The sequence below is a fragment of the Pelophylax lessonae genome, assembly GCF_965119305.1.
Source record: "Pelophylax lessonae genome assembly, chromosome: 6".
NCBI lineage: Eukaryota > Metazoa > Chordata > Amphibia > Anura > Ranidae > Pelophylax > Pelophylax lessonae.
Genome location: NC_138773.1, coordinates 164,999,574 through 165,022,606, shown reverse-complemented (window position 1 = coordinate 165,022,606; position 23,033 = coordinate 164,999,574). Strand labels below are relative to the sequence as shown.

At 44.8% G+C, this 23,033-nt stretch overlaps 1 pseudogene across 1 annotated transcript in view; it reads left to right on the top strand.

Annotated features, from left to right (window-relative positions):
• Positions 1–23,033, top strand: part of LOC309558682 — a 760,318-nt pseudogene that overhangs the window by 321,737 nt on the left and 415,548 nt on the right. The gene's annotated exons all lie outside the window — the stretch shown is intronic.

Here is a 23,033-nt window from a genome sequence, read left to right as displayed (position 1 = left end):
ACGAGTGGAGAGCTGTACTTCCGGCTTGCGTTCCACTAAGCCCGTATGACGTCACGACGTGCGTCCCACTAACGCGTTTCGTCATTGGCTAGACGTCTTCAGAGCTGAGCGCAGCCGGAAGTACCGCTCTCCACTCGTAGCCCTCGTGTATGACGGCGTTTTTTCGTATTTTTATGGATTGATTCACGTTTTATCGCACTGCTTTGAACTGTTGTTTATTCTAATGATGTTCCCTGTTTTTACACCAGTTTTTTTATCACTATTCGGGACTGCATGTCCCGACCGGGGTGTGTGCAATAAACAAACCACTTTATACAGTACTGCACTATCCGGGTTTTTATTCCCTTATATACCCCGCGGCTGGAGGTGACCACTACAGGAGGATCCATTTACCATCTCTGGGGAGATCTAACCTTTGTGGGGACGGCCAGCAGTGGAAGTGGTACTGCAGAGGGACATCCTTACCCGCCAGGAGGGACGTACTTGTATCTGGAGATTGTCTCCAAAGCACGGTCGGTCTTAATGCCGTAAGGCATATAGGACCCGCGTTTTCTGGTGAGTTTGAATTTTACCTATTTTCTACGGTGAAGGGCAACTTGGGAAGAGTAGGGATGATCGAACGGTTCGGGTCCACCATCGGTTCGGCCCGAACATTGGGTGTTCGAGGTTCGGCCGAATTTAGAACTTTTTGCCCAAAAAGTTCGGAATTCGGCAACCAGAACCGCCCAAAATGCAATGCTTCAGGAAATGGGCTTTAAAAGCCCGTGATTGGACCAGAACCATTAGCAAAAGCCAATTGAGGGGGCAGAAGAATGCTAGGAATGTGATTGGAGTGACTAGGGGGTCCCTAGACCAATCATTAGTGAATACGCCCCCCAGTATATAAGATCGCCCCCGCCATATTCCCAGCATTGTTATAATGGACATGGAAGAGAGTGGAAGCAGTTCTGTTAATTTTACTTTAAAAGTGTCATTTAGCTATTTTTAGTGTGAGGAAAGGGATATCTAGTGTAGTTAGAGTGCTCCTTTACACTTAAGTTAGCTTCAAAAATTTAGTTTCTGTAGGGAAAGTGTTAAGTGTCAGGGGACCGTAGTGTAGTGTAGGGTTAACTGACAGTGACTGCTATGGCAGGGTGACAAAACCCTTCCATAGCAGGGTGACCGCTATAGAGAAATGATCATTTCTCTGCTTCGGGACAGGAATGTGGCTTCTCACCAGCAAGCATTTTTTAATGCTGCAGGGGCTGCCACTGCCAGTGCTTTTTTGAGGACATGTTTGATGTCAGACATGACATCTGAATATGTGTATAGGGGGTATATATAGACATATATGTCTGAATATATACCCCTAGACATATATAGGTGTGATAGTAGCAGAAATAAATGCTTGCGCTAATGAAATCATTTACAGTAATATATTTCTGCTACTATCACACCTATATATGTCTAGGGGTATATATTCAGACATATATGCCTATATATACCCCCTATACACATGTTCAGATGTTTTGCCTGCCTCAAAAGAACCCCAAAAAATGCCAAAAAAACGCTAGTGTCAAAAAAAAAAATGCCCAGGTGTGTTTTTGCTGGCATTTTTTGGGGGGTTTTGGAGGCAGGCAAAACATCAGAACTTGTGCACAGTACCACTATACACAAGTTCAGATGTTTTGCCTGCCTCAAAAGAACCCCAAAAAATGCCAAAAAAAACGCTAGCGTTAAAAAAAAAATGCCCAGGTGTGTTTTTGCTGGCATTTTTTGGGGGGTTTTGGAGGCAGGCAAAACATCAGAACTTGTGCACAGTACCACTATACACAAGTTCAGATGTTTTGCCTGCCTCAAAAGAACCCCAAAAAATGCCAAAAAAAACGCTAGCGTCAAAAAAAAAATGCCCAGGTGTGTTTTTGCTGGCATTTTTTGGGGGGTTTTGGAGGCAGGCAAAACATCAGAACTTGTGCACAGTACCACTATACACAAGTTCAGATGTTTTTCCTGACTGCAAAGAACCCAAAAAAATGCCTGCTATTAAACCGGCAAGGTGTTACAGCAGAGAAGCCATATTCCTGTGCTTAAAGTTTTCTAATACAAACAATCTTTTTTTTTATGGTTCTGGACATGCTACAGAGCTGAAACTTCACAGGTACACCTTTTAGACCCCCCAGACACAAAATCACACAAAAAAAAGTTCTTAAAAATTGTCATTTTTGATAAAAAAGCCAATTATTGAAAAATTAAAAAAAAAAAAAAAAAAAAGAGATTTTTTGATTTTTACTTTGGATTTAGTATCTGGGGGGTCTAAAAAGTGTACATGTGAAGTTTCAGCTCTGTAGCATGTCCAGAACCCCCCAAAAATTAGCATTTTCTTATAATTTTTATTAGAACAGGAATACGGCTTCTCTACGGCGCTTTTTCTTGCATTTATCGGGCATTTTTGGAGGCAGGCATGACTTTTTTTGGATTTAGTGTCTGGGGGGTCTAAAAAGTGTACCTGTGAAGTTTCAGCTCTGTAGCATGTCCAGAACCAGAAAAAAAGATAATTTTTCAGTAGAGCAGGGATGGTGGGACCCCTCTTTTACACTTATATGATCTTTTTTTGGGGTTCTGGACATGCTACAGAGCTGAAACTTCACAGGTACACCTTTTAGACCCCCCAGACACAAAATCACACAAAAAAAGTTCTTAAAAATTGTCATTTTTGATAAAAAAAGCCAATTATTGAAAAATTAAAAAAAAAAAAAAAAAAAAAAAAAGAGATTTTTTGATTTTTACTTTGGATTTAGTATCTGGGGGGTCTAAAGGGTGTGCATGTGAAGTTTCAGGTCTGTAGCATGTCCAGAACCAGAAAAAAAAAGATCGTTTGTATTAGAAAACTTTAAGCACAGGAATATGGCTTCTCTGCTGTAACACCTTGCCGGTTTAATAGCAGGCATTTTTTTGGGTTCTTTGCAGTCAGGAAAAACATCTGAACTTGTGTATAGTGGTACTGTGCACAGGTTCTGATGTTTTGCCTGCCTCCAAAACCCCCCAAAAAATGCCAGCAAAAACACACCTGGGCATTTTTTTTTTGACGCTAGCGTTTTTTTTGGCATTTTTTGGGGTTCTTTTGAGGCAGGCAAAACATCTGAACATGTGTATAGGGTGTATATATAGGCATATATGTCTGAATATATACCCCGAGACATATATAGGTGTGATAGTAGCAGAAATATATTACTGTAAATGATTTCATTAGCGCAAGCATTTATTTCTGCTACTATCACACCTATATATGTCTAGGGGTATATATTCAGACATATATGTCTATATATCCCCCCTATACACATGTTCAGATGTTTTGCCTGCCTCAAAAGAACCCCAAAAAATGCCAAAAAAAAACGCTAGCGTCAAAAAAAAAAATGCCCAGGTGTGTTTTTGCTGGCATTTTTTGGGGAATTTTGGAGGCAGGCAAAACATCAGAACTTGTGCACAGTACTACTATACACAAGTTCAGATGTTTTTCCTGACTGCAAAGAACCCAAAAAAATGCCTGCTATTAAACCGGCAAGGTGTTACAGCAGAGAAGCCATATTCCTGTGCTTAAAGTTTTCTAATACAAACGATCTTTTTTTTCTGGTTCTGGACATGCTACAGAGCTGAAACTTCACATGCACACCTTTTAGACCCCCCAGATACTAAATCCAAAGTAAAAATCAAAAAATCTCTTTTTTTTTTTTTTTTTTTTTTTTTTAATTTTTCAATAATTGGCTTTTTTATCAAAAATGACAATTTTTAAGAACTTTTTTTGTGTGATTTTGTGTCTGGGGGGTCTAAAAGGTGTACCTGTGAAGTTTCAGCTCTGTAGCATGTCCAGAACCCCAAAAAAAGATCATATAAGTGTAAAAGAGGGGTCCCACCATCCCTGCTCTACTGAAAAATTATCTTTTTTTCTGGTTCTGGACATGCTACAGAGCTGAAACTTCACAGGTACACTTTTTAGACCCCCCAGACACTAAATCCAAAAAAAGTCATGCCTGCCTCCAAAAATGCCCGATAAATGCAAGAAAAAGCGCCGTAGAGAAGCCGTATTCCTGTTCTAATAAAAATTATAAGAAAATGCTAATTTTTGGGGGGTTCTGGACATGCTACAGACCTGAAACTTCACATGCACACCTTTTAGACCCCCCAGATACTAAATCCAAAGTAAAAATCAAAAAATCTCTTTTTTTTTTTTTTTTTAATTTTTCAATAATTGGCTTTTTTTATCAAAAATGACAATTTTTAAGAACTTTTTTTGTGTGATTTTGTGTCTGGGGGGTCTAAAAGGTGTACCTGTGAAGTTTCAGCTCTGTAGCATGTCCAGAACCAGAAAAAAAGATCATATAGGTGTTAAAGTTAAAGGAGGCTCCCGAACCACATCCCTGTTCTACTGAAAAATTATCTTTTTTTTTTTCATGGTTCTGGACATGCTACAGAGCTGAAACTTCACATGCACACCTTTTAGACCCCCCAGATACTAAATCCAAAGTAAAAATCAAAAAAATCTCTTTTTTTTTTTTTTTAATTTTTCAATAATTGGCTTTTTTATCAAAAATGACAATTTTTAAGAACTTTTTTTTGTGTGATTAATAGTCCCTGGGGCATGACCCAGAACCCTAGGCACTTTTTAGGGGCATTTTTTGGGTTTTAGGGCTTAAAAATGGTGTTTTTTGATTACAGAAGTTCGGGTCCCATTGATTTCAATGGGGTTCTGAAATCCGAACCGAACTTTCGTGAAGTTCGGGTGTTCTGGTCGAACCGAACTTTTCAAAAGTTCGATCATCCCTAGGGAAGAGGAACAAGGAGTATTTGCACTTTATTTTATATTTTCACAATATTCATTGGACATTTTTCACTCAGAAGTCACTATATATTTTTTTGGTGTAATACCACAATATGGACTGTTTTTTAATGTTTTAGTATATCATTGTGCATATGTTTTTTAATCATTGATTATTTTATTATTCAATATTAACTAAAATTTTGTATATTTATCAATTTTGTACACGTATCACTTTGGTTGACATTTTTCAGCAAGCGCTATAGGTAATCACCTATCTGATTACTACACTTCACATTGGCACCAGCACTTTACTATAGTAGCTGCTATTCATTTATTCACTTTATATATTTATTTTCCACAATATATCACTAGGTTCAAAACATTTGTACTAGTCCCCCATTGGCGCAGTTAATATACCCTGTGTATATTTTTCTCTACTGGACTGCTTCTTGTCTGAGGTAAAACACTTGGAAAAATGCCAGACTGTTCTGTTTATGCTAATGGTAACCCAGGAGAACCCACACACAGCAGCTCCCATGAGAGTAGTGCTACAATTAGAACATAATTCTTCAGAAAAACAAAGGGCTTTTATCTCTGCAAGAAATGTGTAGCAAGTGGGGGTATTTTAGTGGCAAAAGAAAATTTCCTTTATGTAAAATGAAACCTAAAAGAGTGTATCCAATAGAGAAGTTTATTATATGTGCTTCCTAGGATGTCATGTATCTTAAAAACAAATTTAGATGCTCTGCACCTCTCTCCTGCGCCCAGAGGTGGGGGTCCCCCAACCAACCTATTCCAATGAAGTTGCTCTAAGGAACTCAGACTTGGCTTTCTGGATTGCCATGGCCTTGCTGCCCCTTAAGACTGAGAATGTCTGTCAGCACTGAAATCAAAGAAACAAACAGAGGGCGCACCGGCCTAGTGCATTATCCTCAGTAATAGGCTTTATTAGATAAAAACAGTTATACTCACAAACAAATGTTTTATATAGGCACATCAAATCCATACATCTGGAACCATCGATATCACGATAAAAACAGATGAAATATCCTCGACAGATGATGGCTAACGTGTTTAGAAGCTTAGCCTTTTCTTCAGGGCCTCAAAAAGCGTTAGCCATTATCTATCGAGGACATGGCATCTGTTTTTATCGTGATATCGATGGTTCCAGATGAAATGTTTTTTTTTTTTTTTTTTTTGAAAATTATTTTTATTGAGGTAAATGCATAACAAACAAAATAATGCAAATAACGTTTCAATATGGCAAGTACATGGCAATCACTGTAGGCAAGCATATACAATGAGGTACAGTTAATCTTCAGGAACATGACATAACAGAGCAGACATTCAAGCAGTGGACCAGAAGTCCCAAAACTTAGTACATTTCTGAAGCTGCGAATTATTGGTTGCCAGAGCCTTTTCAAATTGGTAATTCTTACGTAACAATGAAATCACTTCGGACATGTTAGGCGTGTCTGTGGATTTCCACTTTCTTAGTATGAGCGTTCTAGTGGCTAGCAGAACGTGTGATGTCCACGGTCTATACGCAAGGGGGATGTTGTCAATACCTAGGTGAAGGATAGCTAGAGCTGGGTTAGGTGCTATTATGCAACCCGTGTGTTTCGCTATGTAACTAAACACTTGGTTCCACAAGCTGGTGAGAGACGGGCAAGACCACATTATATGAAATAGTGTACCCACACAGGAGCATTCCCTGCAACACAGTTGGGAGTATTTATTGGAAAAGCCCGCTAACCTGAATGGGGTGTAATACCATCTATGGGTGAGTTTGAGAGTCATCTCCCAATGGTTGGAACAGTGAGTGTGTCGGTTGGCTTCCGATATAGCGCGTTTCCATTGAGACACCGAGAAGCTCTCCCTGAGGTCCCTGTCCCACTTGAACATGGTCATTGTTTTAAAGAAAGTGTCATTGTCCAAAATAGCATAGTAAAAGGTGGACAGTTTTGGCGAGTCTATGGGGGCCGCCATGAGTAGGTCCCATACTTTCCCCTCCACTCCAATGCTCCGAACAGGGTGGCGTTGCATGAAGTGGTGTATCCGATATATGTGGTAAAACCCAGAGCTAGGTATGTGGTATTTGGTCTGTATCTGAACAGGGGACAGTAGGATGTCCCGCTCGTAGAGGTGTTGTATAGAGGCAATAGTCCCCTTGTCAGTAATGCTTGAGGGAAGGTCAGGCAGATGCGCATGTAGGATCGAGGAGGGAATAGTTTCTGTGGGGATAAGTGCACGGTCCTTATTAGGCCCGGTAATTTTACGCCAAGCCCTTAGCGAGGCTTGCATAGTGGGGGAGAGGATAGATAGATTCCACGGGATCCAAGTGTCTCCTATGAGTAGGTCCCTAAGGGACATGGTGGGGGCTATGTTCGCTTCTAGGTCCACCCACAAGGGAGCGTCTACCGTGTGGAGCCAGTGTCGGGTTTGGGCCAACACTGTGGCCCAGTAGTATCCCGAAAGATCAGGTATCGCAGCCCCTCCGTAGCATCGTTTGGTGGTCAGGATAGAGGAAGAGCAGCGAGCCCTCTTGCCTTCCCAGATATATTTTTTCATATGGGCTATAAATTTGTTTAAACTCGTTACTGGGTAGTGTACAGGGAGAGCTCTGAAGAGATACAAAATTTGGGGTAATAAGAACATTTTGTAGGCAGTCACCCTCCCGTGCCAGGTTAAGTACAGAGACTTCATACGTGTAGTGTCCGTGTCTAATTTGTGGAGAAGTCTAGTTACGTTAGTTATCAAGAGTTTTGTTGGATCAGCCGGAAGGTCGATACCCAGGTAGTGGATTTTGTCCGAGGACCAAGGGATGGGAACCAAGGACTCGAGCAGGGTTTGAGCCCGGTGCTCGACTCCAAGGTTCAAAACCGTGGATTTGGACGCGTTGAGCTTGTAGTAGGAGATACGGTGGAACTGTTGCAAAATCGTGTATGCGACGGGGAGGGATTTAGACGGGTCTGTGAGCATGAGGATGATATCATCCGCGAATAAAGTGATTTTGTGATGACCGGTGGGAAAGGCAAAGCCAGTGATGTGGGGGTGTGTGCGGATAGTTTCAGCTAGAGGTTCTATCAGTAAGTTGAAAATCGGTGGAGATAGGGGGCATCCCTGTCTCGTGCCATTCATGATAGGGAAGCTTGTGGACAGTGTTCCAGAGGTGTAAACTTGGGCCGACGGGGAGGAATAAAGAGCTAGGATGGCGGAAAGGATAGGGCCAGCAAAACTTTTTGTAAAGTTGCCTGCATATATCCCCAATGTACCCTATCAAACGCCTTTTCGGCATCAAGAGTAAGGAGGACTGCTGGAGTCTTATTTTGGCATGCAATATGGCGAATATTCACCATTCGTCTGGTGGCATCAGACGTCTGGCGACCGGGGGTAAAGCCCATTTGGTCCTTGGCTATTAATGTGGGGAGAAAGTGTTGGAGGCGTTTAGATAGTATCCTTGCATAAATTTTGGCGTCCGAATTCAGCAAGGAAATAGGACGAAAATTCGCTGGAGTGGTAGGTTCCTTGCCAGGTTTAGGCAGGGTGACTACGTGTGCGCTCAAAATATCCGAGGGAAGGTTGGCATCAACCATGGCTTTGTTGTAAACGGCTGTTAGCGTGGGTCCTATGTGTGGGAGAAATAATTGAAAATACTCGTTGGGGAGGCCGTCAGGGCCCGGAGACTTGCCTTTCAGGAGTGTTTTAATACTTTGTTGGACCTCAGCAAGCGTTATGGGCTTATTAAGGGTGGCCAGCTGGGATTCGGAGAGTGACGGAAGATTAATAGCATCTAGGAATTGTTCTATAGCTGCTGCTGAAGGTTGGTGTTCCGAGGGATCATCCTTTAAGTTGTACAGGGTTCCGTAAAAGGACGCAAAAGCATCAGCTATGGCCCGCGGGTGTGTTATTTTGGCTTTTGTGATAGGGTCTATGAGGTATGGAATCCTAGATTTTGCTTGTTTTGTTTTAACTCTATCTGCTAGAAACTTGCCAGCTTTGTTTGCTTGGGAGTATGATTTTTGTTTTAAGTAGTTGAGATGTTTGTCTGAGGCCTCCAGTAGGAGGATGCGCAAATCCAGCCTGAGTTGGGTCAGGCGGGCGGTAAGGGCAGCGGCAGGGTTCCTCTTGTTGCTCCCCTCCAAAACATGTATCTCATTCAGCAGAGAAGCCATTTTCTGGTTCCGTAGTCTCTTCCTCCTGGCCTGCTGCTGAATGCACACCCCCCTAACGAAGGCCTTGTGTGCACCCCACAGCATCCAAGGATCAGAGACTGGCGGTTCGTTAAACAAGAAAAATTCCTTTATACTATCCGAGATCCAGGTAGAACAACCCGGGTCCTGTAGCATACCGGTATCACATCGCCAAACGCGAGATGGTGCTACCCTAGTGTTCTCCTCGATGACCAGTTCTATTGCTGCGTGATCCGACCAGGTTATGTCCTGGATCGTCGAGGAGGACACCTTCGTGAGGAGATCCCCATCTACCACAAATAAATCTATGCGGGAATATGATCTGTGTCTAGGTGAGAAATAAGAATAATCCCTCTCAGTGGTGTGCTGGCACCGCCAAACATCATATAACTTCTCTGAGTGTAACAATCCCCACACAACAGCAAGCGACCCCGTTGGACTCTGTATACTTGCTTGAGCAGGCGTCTGAGGAATCTCAACTGATGGGAGTTCGGAGCGTAGAGATTGACTATGGTAAAGAGAGAGTCATTCAGTTCACAGACAGCGATAATGAATCTTCCGTGAGGATCTAGAACAGATTGGAGAATCTTGACCGACAGCGACGATCTAAAAGCCAACAGAACGCCTCTTCTTTTTTCATCTGCAGAAGCAAGGAGAATCTGGGAAAAGTCCTTGTGGGTGCAAGGCGAGTGTGCTCCCTCCTTAAAGTGAGTCTCCTGGACCGCCAAAACATCCACTTGATGATTCAAGGCCTCCTTCCATAAAGTTCGCCTCTTAGCAGGATGGTTTAAGCCGTTGGCGTTAACTGAAAGGAATTTAATGGTCATGGGGCATCCGAGAATCCAGTGAGAATGAACACGGTCTGGTACTGTGGAAAGCGAGCAAGTCCAGGCTCTTCAAGTGTCCGGAGAATGTCAGCTTAGCCGTGTAAGGCAGTTGTAGGGCTGCAGAAAATGCAGTGAGAATGCCATGCAGAAAAAGCGATAACTGAGAAAAAACGAAAATACAAAAAACAAACTGGGTGGAAAGATAAGAACAGGACCGTCTCTGCAGTCCGTGATCGGACATACCGATTGCAAGCTTGAGGGCCAGAGGCAGGTGCTCCTATGGCCAGGGACAATTGTAGAATTTAAGTGGTTGTCATTGTAGAGCTCGGGAAGGTGGGTGCAGGTGTGGGGGGTCTTTTGCGTGAGACCACCTGCCAATCCACTTCCAGCGACTGGAGAGGTGGCGAGGCAGGAGAATCAAATTGTTGTTGCGGCAAAATGTTCCATCTCCGCAAGGCCTGAATGCCTTCGTCCAGGGTTTTGATGAGAACAACGGATCCGCCATGGGTGACAGAGAGAGTTGCCGGGTACTTCCACTTGTGTGGCACATTATGGTTGCGCAGGGCTTTCGTTATAGTAGCCAGATTCCTCCTGGCTTGCAGAGTATGCCGGGAAAGGTCTGGGAGCAATTGCAGGTTGTTATAGCCCTCGGGGAGAGGCATGTTTTGCCTTGACGCCATCATAATTTGTTCTTTTATGTGGTAGAAGTGCACCCTAAGGAGCACGTCCCTGGGTACATCCACTGACAAGAAAGAAGGTTTCGGCAGTCTGTGTATCCTGTCTATGGTTAAGTCAGAGGCTGATGCAGAAGGGATCAGTGACTGGAAAAGTGCGGTGACATGTGGCAAAAGCTGGTTAGGCAGGATCCTTTCAGGGATTCCCCTCAATTTAATATTGTTCCGCCGTGAGCGGTCTTCCAAATCCGCCACTTTACTTTTGAGCCAGTGGATCTCATCCGTTTGAGCATTAAGTGTAGTAATGACGGAGTTAATTGCAGCAGCATGTGTGTCGTTTGTTTTTTCAATGGAATCAACACGAGAGCCCAGGGAACCCATGTCAGACCTAATTTGCTGCATACAGGAGAGCATGTCAGCTTGCATGGTATTACGCAGGGTGTACATCATGTCCCTCATGGTTCCTTCTGATATAGGGTTGTTGCCAGTGGGGAAGGAGGCAAAAGGATCTGAGCCATGAAAGGGTGAGGTAGGAGCATGCTGCATAGGGAGGCTGATATCCATACCTGTGAGCACGGGTTGTCTCTGAGGCGAATCTCTCCTCTGTCTCGATTTAGCTGGACTCCTGGAGGATGGAGAAGGAGGGGAAGGTGATCCAGATGATTGGCCACTGTCCGGGTTAGCTATCTTCCTGAGGGCTGGTGGATGAGAAGAGAGCGGCTGCAGTTTGTGCAGCGCTGCCTTTCCATGTCCTCCTCGTGGTCCCGGACCGCCGACATTTTGTTGTAGCCCGGGGCTTTGAGAGATAAGGAAACCGGACAGTTTGTTGGACTGCTCCGGTCCCTTCTTGCGGCGGGTCATGTCGGCGGATGTAAGCTGAGGCTGCAGGGGTAATTTGCGGAGTCATGCGGGTCCCGAGCTCTCTGTGAAGGCTGATTGTCCCGGGTGGCTCTGCGGAGCTGGGTTAGCAAGCAGCCATCTCCTGTGCCGCGGCCACGCCCCCTCCAGATGAAATGATTTGATGTGCATGTATAAAACATTTGTTTGTGAGTATAACTCTTTTTATCTAATAAAGCCTGTTACTGAGAATAATGTGCTAGGCCGTGCGCCCTCTGTTTGTCATGTATCTTATACAGTGCCCTTGTGGACCACAATATGTTGGCAGAAACACATGGGCACCTCATATTAACCTTGGTAAGCACACACAGTATATAACATTAAAAACTGTTTAAAAGGGCACAGTGTATCTAGACACTATGTACTTTATCCTAATAGGGACCCATGGGGTACTAAATTCATGGGTATGTATAAGCTAAAACCCCATTGGAGGTGTGTAACAAAAAAAAAGGGACAATTCTTGATTAGAAACTATTTCAAGGGAGATTTTTTCATTTTCAACAATTTGGCTTTCTCTTAACCTCTGGTTTAATATATTATTTTCGCATGAAAGTAGGAACAAACTTTATTTAAACTTTATTTAATTATACTGTATATCAAAGTGTTTAGTGTATACTATTTTGGAAAGTGACTTTCAGGGCTCACTAATCTTGATTTGAATACAAATATTTTACAAATATTTTACAGTGACGTTTATTCCTCTAATGTAGTATAGAATACTACATTAGAAAAATATTAGTCACTCTGAAATATTTGTATACAAATTGAGTTTAGTGAGCCCTGAAAGTCACCTTCCAACATAGTATACACTAAACACTTAAAGGTTCTACACCCTTTGATATATAGTATAATGAAATAAAGTTTGTTCCTATCCTGATGGGGATAGATATGCATAGGGGTAATGCATGTCATACCATTTATGCAGAAATAATAGGTTAGAAACCAGGTGGATTTTTGGTTAAAAAAAAAAAATAAGCAAATAAAAAATAATATAGCATATACAATTGTGACACAAGTCATATTGTAATTATTGTTATTAAAAAAGACCTTTCTTTTTCAATGTGCAGTGCTGTAATTTTCTGTAAAATACAATACAATATGGCAACCTGGAGGCAATTTCTACACAGATGGTGTACAGAACCCCCCAATAAATGTAATTTTCTGCTTGTGTGATTGGCTCACTAATTTTCCCAGAAGTCTGCACTAAGATACAAATCAGATTTTGAGCATCTCCTGCAACAGAAATGTCAGTGTTGGTAAGATATTCTTAAAGGGAAATCACGTCTAAAGGGATATCACATCTAAAGAGATGCAGACCCTGCCACTTTCCAAATTAGAATCCTGCAGGTGCAGCAGCTGATTGATAAATACATTACCATTCCCAAACAAATTCACCTTGCACATGGGCACAGACAAGCAAACAGCTATTCAGTCAGAATAACAAAGGTAGGAGTCTGCACCAGAGTTTGTTAGATCACCCAGAGGGGAATGTTTTTTCTCAACAAAAGTGGAGTTACTTTTTAGGTAAATTTCCCCACTATGGTGTTAATATTAATCAACTGCTTTATCAATAATAGTTGGGAGATTATCGTTTATACAGTTTTTTTATTTTATATGCTTTGATTTTTATATTTTTATATTCTCAGTTGTTTATTTTGTCATCATGTTTAATGTAAGCTTGTGGTGACGTTTTTCTCTAAATTGTTTAGATTTATTTTGGATGGTACTTTTAAATACATCTCTTATATTGTCTGCACTATCTGGAGCTTTCCATTTTTTTTTCTTTATAGATAAGAAGTTACTGATTGCAACTGGTACCTTCCATTATTAGGGGTTTATTTTTTTTCAAATTCTTCTTTATTGAAACGTAAAGAAAAAACACAAGTACAAGCAATATACAATTGTACAGAAAAAGTTGTGTTGCAGCATACAGAGTCAAAACACATCAATTGAGTGAGAAAGGTGATTGCGAAGTATCAATAAAACAGAGTCATATAGAATAGGGTAGATAAATAGCGGGTCTACTCGTAGCATACTAGAACATGTAGAAAGCTACTAAGAGCGTCAAACATTCAGTGTAGCCCTAACAGGCTTGCGAACAGTGGATAACAGCGTGCCTCAGATTAATGTCCACAACTGGAACTGTGGGTTGAATATCTACCCAGAGTATACATTTCTCACCATGAGATCCAAATAAAAATAAAGAGGAAGAGGAGGGTAGCTTACAACACATCGGGGGAGGGTACTAGGAGACAAAGGGGGGTAGGGAAGGAGCAGGACAGAAAAGAGGGGAAATTGATAGAGGGGGGGTAGGGAGGGTCAGGGGCGGGAGCAGAAGGGGACAATAGTCACTGGTACGCAGAGCCTGCCCAGCGCCCAGCTCCAAGAATGCAGATGGGAAATAAAGGGGGAGAAGAGGACGGTCAGAGGTCAACGGTCAGTGGACCCCGTGCGAGGTGGTGTCCACGGGAGCAAGTTAGTGCGATCAGTGGGTCTCCAGGAGCGCTTTGCCCTCGTCTGACAGGACAAACATATTCCAACACCCCCATGTAGCCGAGTAGAGTTCCCTCCTGCCCTGCGAGGTCAGCACCAGGTCTTCGAAGTCACTAATCTGCTTGATTTTGGACAGCCAAAGCCGCAAGGATGGAGGGGCGGTGGATTTCCAGCAAGCTCCGATGCAGGCCTTTGCTGCGTTGAAGAGGTGGCGGAGGATGGACTTTTTATAGTGATCAGGCTTTATGGAGGAACAGTGGAGGAGGAAGAGTGCTGGGTCATCGCGGAGCACGAAGTCGGTCATTCGCTGGGATATCTCTCTGACCTGTCTCCAAAAGTCGCTCAGCTCCAGAAGATATGGAGCATCGCCCCACGGTCTGCTCGGCATCGCCAGCATCTGTCCGATGCTTCCGGGAAGAAACCCACTATCCTCGTTGGAGTATAGTACCAGTGTGTCAGGATCTTATAGTTAACCTCCTGGAGGCGTGTGCAGATAGAGGACTTCAGAGAAAAGCGAACGATATTCCAACGCTGAGTCAGCGTGAAAGTCCTCTGCAGCTCCTGTTCCCATTTCACAATGCCGGGGAGAACAAAGTCACCCCGGGGTTCCGAGAGCAAGGCATAGATCAAGGATAATGCATGCGGAAGGGGGGTGTCGCATGTAAAGAGGGCCTCCAGAGTTGTCAAAGGCTTCTCGAAGGCGGACCACGGGCCCAGGTCCCTAAGGAAATGCAGCAGCTGGAGAGCCTGCCACCGGGAGAGCTCGAAACGGCCCTCCGGTGCTGTCAGCTGGGTGAGGGATGGCCAAGTGCCTCCAGAACCGAAGTGCGACACCCGGAAGTTCCCCATCTCTAACAAGGCCCGGAAGCGGCCACCGCCACATCCCGATGTGAAGGCCCGATTACCCAGAACCGGGAACATGGGCGAGGTTACCCTCCGGGAGTCACCCACAGCCAGGGCTGCGGCACAGACCCTGAGAGTCGGGCCGATCACAGGATGGCGCCGGACGTCAAGCGGCACCGATGCAATATGCCACGGGGCGCCCGGGAGGTGTATCGAGCACTGGGACGCCTCAAGAGTTGTCCAGAGTTTCAGGTGGGAATGCCTGCACCAGTCCACCAGACGATTTAGGTGGGCTGCCTGGTAGTATCTTTTGACATCTGGAGCCGCTACACCCCCATACGACTTCGGCATCGTGAGTATCGACCCCCGGAGCCTGGGACGGCGACCAGCCCAAATGAACTCAGTAAAGACTGCGTTCACCTGTTTAAAGAAGGCAGCAGGGATCAATACCGGGAGGGTCTGAAACAAAAATAAAAACTTTGGCAGGATTGACATTTTAAGGATACTACAGCGGCCAAAACCAAGAGTGTAGGCCGGCGGACCACTTACTCAGGAGGGAACGCGTCGCAGTCAGGAGAGGCGGAAAGTTCAGCCGGAAAACGTCCGCTGGATTAGGCGGCAGTAGGGTCCCCAAATATTTCAAGGCTGACGAGGTCCACCTGAAAGAGTCCAGTGGTAATTAATCAAAAAGTGCGATACCACACCGTAGAGTTCAAATTCGCGGAGCAGGTTCGGCAGGGAAATCAAGGGGTTGGTCAAGGAAAAGAGGAGATCATCCGCATAAGCCGATATTTTATAGGAGATTGCGCCCACAGACAGCCCAGAGATGTCAGCATTGAGGCGAACCCTGGAAAGGAAGGGCTCCAGGGAGAGGGCAAATAACAGGGGCGAGAGGGGACACCCCTGTCTGGTGCCGTTAAAGATGGCAAATGGTGTTGAAAAGACCCCATTCGCTTTCACCATCGCTCGTGGACACGTATAGACGCTCATAATCCAAGCCAGCATACGAGGGCCCAAACCAAAACGTTTCAGCACACCTGTCATGAACGGCCAGCTCACCCTGTCGAAGGCTTTTTCGGCATCCGTGCTCAGCAGCACCGTCGGGACGCCGTTGGTTTTGGCATGATGGATTAGGTTCAAGGCCTTGATGGTATTATCTCTGGCCTCCCTGGTGGAAATGAACCCGACCTGGTCCAAATGGACCAGGCCCGGGAGGAGAGGCTGCAGCCGAGATGCCACCATTTTAGTAAATAGCTTGAGGTTGGTATTCAATAGGGAGATCGGTCTGTAACTTCCACAGGCCGCAGGGTCTTTCCCTTCCTTGGGGATCACAGAAATGTGTGCCAGCAAAGAGTCAGCGTGGAAGGAGGAGGATTTCCCGATCCCATTAAACACCCTAAGCATAGGAGGAAATAAATGTGTTTGCAAGAGTCGGTAGTAGAGAACCGTTAGGCCATCCGGTCCCGGGGCCTTGCCCTTTTTCGCTGATTTAAGGGCCATGGAAAGTTCATCTGCCGTAAACTCCTCCTCCAGGGCCGCACGGTCCGGCGAGGAGAATCTGGGCAGGTCAACGGAGCCCAAGTAGGAAGTGACCTCCGCTTCGTGAGACCGTTCCTGGGGCAGGTGGTATAGGGACAAATAAAAGTTCCCAAATCTCTGCGCAATCTCTCTGGGCATATGCAACTTACCTCCATCCGCGGCGGTCACAAAGGGGATATAAGAGGCCGCCCGTTGGTCCCTAAGGGCCCTGGCAAGCAGGCAACCACATTTATCACCAGATTCGTAGTGGAACCGCTTGCAACGCTGCAAGGCCGCTTTAGCGTGGTATTGCAACAGTTCCGCTACCTGTGAGCGGAGCTTTGCCAGTTCAGAACCCTCTGCAGCCCCCTGGTGCCTCTTGTGACGATCTTCCAGGCGAGAGATATCTGCCAGGAGGTTGTTCAGCTGCCTCTCTCTATCCCTCTTAATGCGGGAGCCGTGTGCTATCAGCACACCTCTGATGACGGCTTTATGAGCCTCCCAGACCACTCCGGGGTCACTGTCCGGAGTGCCATTCAGCTGAAAATAACTCTGGAGCTGTTGGGACACATCCTCCAACACCACAGGGTCCTGCAGGAGGCTCTCGTTTAATCTCCAATGCCAGTCCGACTCCCTGCCCGGGCCTCCCAGGCGCAGTTCCATAATCACTTGAGCGTGGTCAGACCACGTAATGGAGCCGATTTCAATGCTTTCCACGGAGGAGAGCAGACGGTGCGGGACCAGGAAAAAGTCAATCCGAGAATATACGTTGTGGGAGGTAGAGTAAAACGAATAGTCGCGTTCCCCAGCATGTAGGATGCGCCAGGCATCCACCAGCTGGAGTTCCCGAAGCAGCTTAACCACCTGCGTCCGGGCGCCCCGGGGCACGGAGGAAACTCCGGAGGACGTGTCCACCAAGGGATCCAAGGGGATGTTCCAATCGCCGCCAACAATTAGCTTCCCCTCAGAGAAATCCATCAGAGACAGCAAGGACTTCCGCAGGAACGAGTCTTGGTGCGAATTGGGTGCATACACATTCGCAAGCGTCACCATCCCGCCACCAATGCGGCCTTTAAGAAAAAGGAAATGCCCTTGTGGGTCTGTCCTCTATTAGGGGTTTATTTATACACAGATTTGACCTCTTAAAATCTGGGGTCCACTATATATACACATTTGGACATTACATATACTGTACACTGTGTGGTGGTATTTATTACACAAAAGTGCTTCATTTATTATTTCTAGTTTATATTGGACATTTTATCAGGTTCTTATGCATGCAGCTTGCTTTACTAATGATTTATATTGTTAATAGCTAGATGTTGCAATACAGGAAAAGAATGAAAGGCATAACATGCAACATTATAAATGTAACATAAAATGATACTATATTATTAAAAAATGTTAATCTATTGTAGTAGAATTTATAGTATGTGTATGTTTTTGCTAAACAGCTGAGTTTGTTGTTTCCTGCTATAAGAAGGAAACAACAAACTCAGCAGGAATAAAAGGACACACTACGTAGTTTATTTACTAAAGGCAAAAAAACATGTTTAAGAGCTCTAAGGTGGTTGTCTTTAGGACTCAGGGGATACCTGGGGTCCAGGGAGACTGCAGATGTTTAAAGGGCGCAGAGATAGAGAATGCAGGCCTAATGCATAAAAATGTATAAAATATAATAAATAGACAGAATAAGTTATTCTTTTGGAAAATATGTTAAAATGGCACAGAGTTACAGGTAAACTGCGCAATCCATCAATTCAATAATTCTAGACAGGGCTGAATGTTTGATTTATTCCTTTAGGAACCAGTGCAGATGTGTATTGCAGGCTCCCTCTTTGCAGAGTGACCCTTTCTTATAGGAATTAGTTCTATGTATAAATGTGTTGATTGCAGAGGCTACATTAATGTATATGTAAACCCTCACCTTGTAAAAGAACCCATTCAGTTTAACCGCTTGACCTTTGGAAGGCTTTTCTCCACTGTCCCCACTTTTCTTCACTGTGCGCAAATGAAATTAATTACAGTTGTTTTCACACAAAGAAATATTGATTTTAGTGGTATTTAATTACCACTGGATTTTTTCTTTTTTTATACATAAACTAAAAATACAGAAAATGTTGAATAATACAAGTTTTTCTTAGTTTCTTTTAGAAAATGTTGCAAACAAATATTCTTTCTTCATAAATTAGGTCAAAATGTAGTCTGCTACATTTCTTTGGTAAAAAAATTACCCAAATCAGTACACATTTTTCATTTAACCATATTTATGGTTCCTGCTATAGCAAACATTACATGTTGTAGACTGAGCACTGACTCTGTCCCTGTAAGGGACACCAGAGTAACATGAGGAGGATGGTTAGGGTACTGGCACTGAGGAGGACAAGGGCCAGGATGCTAGGGATACATTTTACTCCTCCCAAACCCCAGGAGTTTTATGTGGGTGGGGTGAGAAAGCTGAGGACATAGTTGTCTTCAGCAACACTGGGGACTCAAGTCCTGTGCCACTGGAAATGTGTGGCAGATTGGCTCATTCATGCTGCAGTACATGTGCAAAGGCTCCATGATTTGGGCTAGTAAGGAGAGAGGTTATTACTGGTTGGCCACCCTTTTTGGATTCATATTACAAAGGGAAATGTAAGATATAATCCTGCCATTACAGACAGCAAAAAATGCATCATCAGGAAAAGGGGCAGTAGAGGAACCCCTTATTGTTATTTTCCAGAGAGTGGCGGGATTTCATTTCTGCTTCCTGTCAGTGAAATGAGGAGCAGCAGTGGCAGTGGTTACCTAAGTGTGGTTTTAAAGTCCCTCTTTAAAATACATAGCCCAGGCCTGGCTGCTGGCAGTAATTAAGGGCAAATGTGGAAACTCTTAGAATTGAATGCACATTGACCTTGGGTGTTGAGTATGGACTACTGGCCCAAGCTTGTCCATTGGGCTTTCAATACTGGTCTTTATTTCAGCGGCCGGTTCTGTCAAAGAAAAGTTAGTTCATAGCAGAAACAAATCAACATATTTTGAGGGCCAAGCAAAGTCGACACCCAGGCAGCAGGCAAGTGATAATGCAATCAGAGTTTATAAGATCCAGCAGTCTGCACATGTCCAAGATGGCTGCCAACAGGAGAGCAAGGTAAAACCTTGACAAGAGAGGACTTCATGTTGCACAGATTCCCTACTAGCAGGACTAGGAGAGTTGGGATAGCTTGGTGAACCTTCAGATGAAAACATAAAAGACAGAGGCTGAGTGGCACTGTCTAAGCATAGTGGTGATAGGAAAAACAACAACAAATTAGATGATAAGTATTGCACATAAACATGGAACACCAGCCAGCTTAGTGCTTGACAAAGGGGGCTCTGACCCAAAACATGTAGCTCTGCCACTCACACCCAATATGTGATGTCATCATACTCATGTCCACGATGGCTGCCAACAGAAGGGCAAGGTAAGACCTTGACAGTACCCTTCCCTCAATGGCCCCTCCTCCGCGGAGCAAAAAATGGTTTCTGAGGAAAGCAAGCATGGAAAGCACGGAGAAGGGTGGGAGCATGTACATCAGTGGAGGTAACCCAGGAGCACTCCTCAGGATCATTACCCTTCCAGTACAGCAGGTATTGAGCCTGATCTCAGAACAGAAGAGAATCCAAGATGCTGCTAACCTCATACTCCTCATGATTGGCCACAGGAATGGGATGAGGGTGAGGAAGTGAAGAAGTATAGCGATTGCAAATCAGTGGCTTCAAAAGTGACACGTGAAGGACATTGGAGATACACATGTCAGGGGCATAGGCCACCAGGTTCATCTTTGCGAAAAGGCCCAACAAAAGGGGTGCCAGTTTTGGAGTGGGCACCCTGAGGTTGAGATTACAGGTCAACAACCACACCCTCTCCCTGACCTGGTAAGAAGGAGCAGATAAATATCTCTGGTCTGCCTGGAGCTTCTGACGCTGTGCAAAGACCCATAAAGACTCTTGAATCTGCTCCCAAGAGGAACGGAGAGCACAAACATGATCCTCCACAGCCAGGATGTCCTGTGGCGAGAATGATTCGGGCAAAACAGCGGGTTTGAACCCATAATTGGCCATAAATGGAGACATTCCAGAAGACGAGTTGATGGCAGAGTTCTGGGCAACTCCGCCCAGGGTAACAGATCAACCCAATTGTCCTAATGGTCAGAGATATAGCAGCGTAGAAATTGCTCCAGAGCTTGGTTGGAATGTTCAGCTGCACCATTGGACTGTGGATGGAAGGCCGAAGAGAAGAAGAGTCGAATACCCAACTGGGAGCAAAAGGCACGCCAGAACCTAGAGACAAACTGGCTCCCACGGTCCAAGGCAATCTGTGTAGATGTAAAGCCTCCCTGTCAAACACAGAGGCAAGCTCCTGAGCAGTAGGCAGCCTCCTAAAAAACGTAACACAGTGGCACATTTTAAAAGAATCAGTTGACAACCATGAAGATAACCGTGTAACCTCGAGATGCAGGAAGTTCCACAATAAAATCCATGGCCAAGTGAGACCAGGGACGCTCCCCATTGGGAATAGGATGCAGTGGGCCCAAGCGAAGGTGCCCAAGGGATTTGTTCTGGGCACAGACCAAATAAGCAGCCACATACATAGCAACATCAATGGTGGCCACCAGAACTGATGGGAAATAACCCAGGACATCCGGTTCTTACCAGGATGACCAGCAGTTTTGGAATTGTGGTATGTGCTCAACAGTCTGATGCGCAACCCATCAGGAACAAAACATTTGCCAGCAGGTCTCTCTGTGGGAGCATCAGGTTGGGCAGCCAAGATCTGTTCCCCAACAGGAGAGGTAAAGTTGGTGCAGATGGCAGCCAGGATATGATCTGAAGGTATGACCGGTGTCAGCACGGAGTCCTCCCTGGACAACTCAGAATACTGCTGAGACAAGGCATCAGCCTTAACATTCTTGGAGAATAATAATAGGAGACCACATAGTTAAAACGAGACAAGAATAAGGCCCATCTGACCTGACGGGGTGTGAGCCTCTTGGCCTCCAAAAGCTACAACAGATACTTACGATCGGTGATAATGAGAACAGGAACAACAGAACCTTCGAGCAAGTGTCTCCACTCTTTGAGAGCCAGGATAATGGCAAAGAGCTCTGTCTCCAATCTCGTAATTGCATTCAGCTGGAGACAACTTGCCTGGAGTAGAACCCACAAGGAAGTAGGGATCCATCAGGTGTCTGATGCTGAGACAGGAGGGCACCTACTCCCGTTTCAGACGCATTAACCTTTAGGACAAAGGGAAAACCAGGATTGGGATGAGACAGAATAGGAGTCAAAGCGAAAGCAGACTTGAGGGCCTCAAAAGCTTGGATGGAAGCAGGCGTCCAATTGTGGGAATCGCTGCCCCTCTTGGTCAGATCTGAGTTAGGTTTGGCCAAAGAGGAAAAGGAAACGCTGAATGGAACGGAGACCACTGGCATGAGGCCATTGAAGAACAGCCAAAACCTTCTGTGGGTCCATGGAGAACAGGTGGAATTCACATTTCTGAAGCTTACATAAAAGCCCATTCTCACATAACCGTTGCAGCACCCGTCTGACATCCAGGCAGTGTGATTCAATGGAGTCATAGTAAATCAAGATGTCGTCTAAATAGACTCCCACGCATTGCTGCAACATATCACGAAAGACATCATTGATGAACTCCTGGAGGACAGCAGGCACATTGGGCATAACCAGAGATTCGTAATGACGGGTTCTGGTATTAAAAGCGGTCTTCCACTCGTTGCCCTCCTTGATGGTTATACAAACAGTATATACAAGGTTAAACAAGGTTATACACAGCCCTTAGGTCAAGTTGGTAAAGACCGATGCTCTCTTAAGGCGACTGAACAATTCAGTAATCAATAGAATCGGGTATACATTCTTGACCATGATGCGATTGAGGCCCCAATAATCAATGCAAGGTCTTAACTCGCCTCCCAAAAAACCGGCTTCCGCTGGAGAAGTGTACTTGTGAATGTTCCACCGGGCAAGTGCATTCACAACATATTCTTCCATAGCCTTATTCTCTGCTACCGAAAGAGAATAAACCCTGCCACAAGGGAGATTGGCACCAGGTTGGAAGTCTATAGCACAATAGTACGGACAATGAGGAGGAAGAGCACCAGCGCGTGCCTTGTCAAATACATCTTGATACTTACGATATTCAGTAGGCAACACTGAATCCGAGGAGGTACAAAGAACCTTAACAGGCCCATAGATACAAACAGCGCCACACTGTGGAGACCAAGAAAGGATCTCGACCGACTGCCAATCAAAGATTGGATTTTGTTTCTGAAGGCAAGGGTAACCCAAAACAACGGAGTAGTGAGGGGACGAAATAACCTGGAAACAGAGACAGTAGCCCCCAATTTTCATGGTATGGGCAAAAGCGCTTTGGGAATAACAGTATCGGTAATTCTTTCCCGGTTAGAATGATCTCAGAGGGACCTCTTGTGCATGATTCCCATGAGATAATATGGAAGAAAGAAAAAACTCTCCTTGTGTGATAACGTTTTAAATTAACAGATTTTTTAAACTAATCCTTCTCCCATTGCACTTACATAAAAAGCATAAATCAGCACATTGATGGATCCACAATAGGAGGTGGAGCACCCCAGTGGTCCTTACCACCTCCACGCTGGTTGACAGACCACAGACGCCGTCCTCCACTTCCTTCACAAGAACTTGCGGTTTTCCGTAAAGCCACGTCACTTCCGACTTCTACTCGGGGTTGGCTATACGGCATGGCAAACCTTCTCTTTAAGCAAACAGCCCA